The sequence below is a fragment of the Barbus barbus genome, assembly GCF_936440315.1.
Source record: "Barbus barbus genome assembly, chromosome: 25".
Classification (NCBI taxonomy): Eukaryota; Metazoa; Chordata; class Actinopteri; order Cypriniformes; family Cyprinidae; genus Barbus; species Barbus barbus.
Window position 1 is genome coordinate 12,184,187 of NC_136753.1, and position 412 is coordinate 12,184,598.

Sequence of the window (412 nt, forward strand, 5' to 3'; positions counted from 1 at the left end):
ATTAAATTGGGCTTACTATAGGATCTCCTTCAATGCTTTCAGAATCTTTATTTCTCTATTTTTAAAATTTTAACAACAGTATTGAAGAAAAATAAATTATTTTATTCATCAAAATAAACAGAAAATAGCACAAACGTTGCTAAAGCGATTGATTTGAACAATAATTCACAACATATTAGTCTATTTTAACTAAAGTATTTTTGTAACTAGGCTACGTTGTGCTTTTTACCCCTTGTTTGGAGGCAAGGAGCTGACTCATACGCTTATAAGCTTTTTTTAAACAAAACAAACCAAAATATGTTGCCCCGTCGAGTAGTGAAAAGCACAAAAGTAGTGAAAAATCGTGCAAATGTTACGGTTCTCGTTCTGTCTCACGTGTCGTGTTCCTATTGGTCACTGAACATGTTCCGTC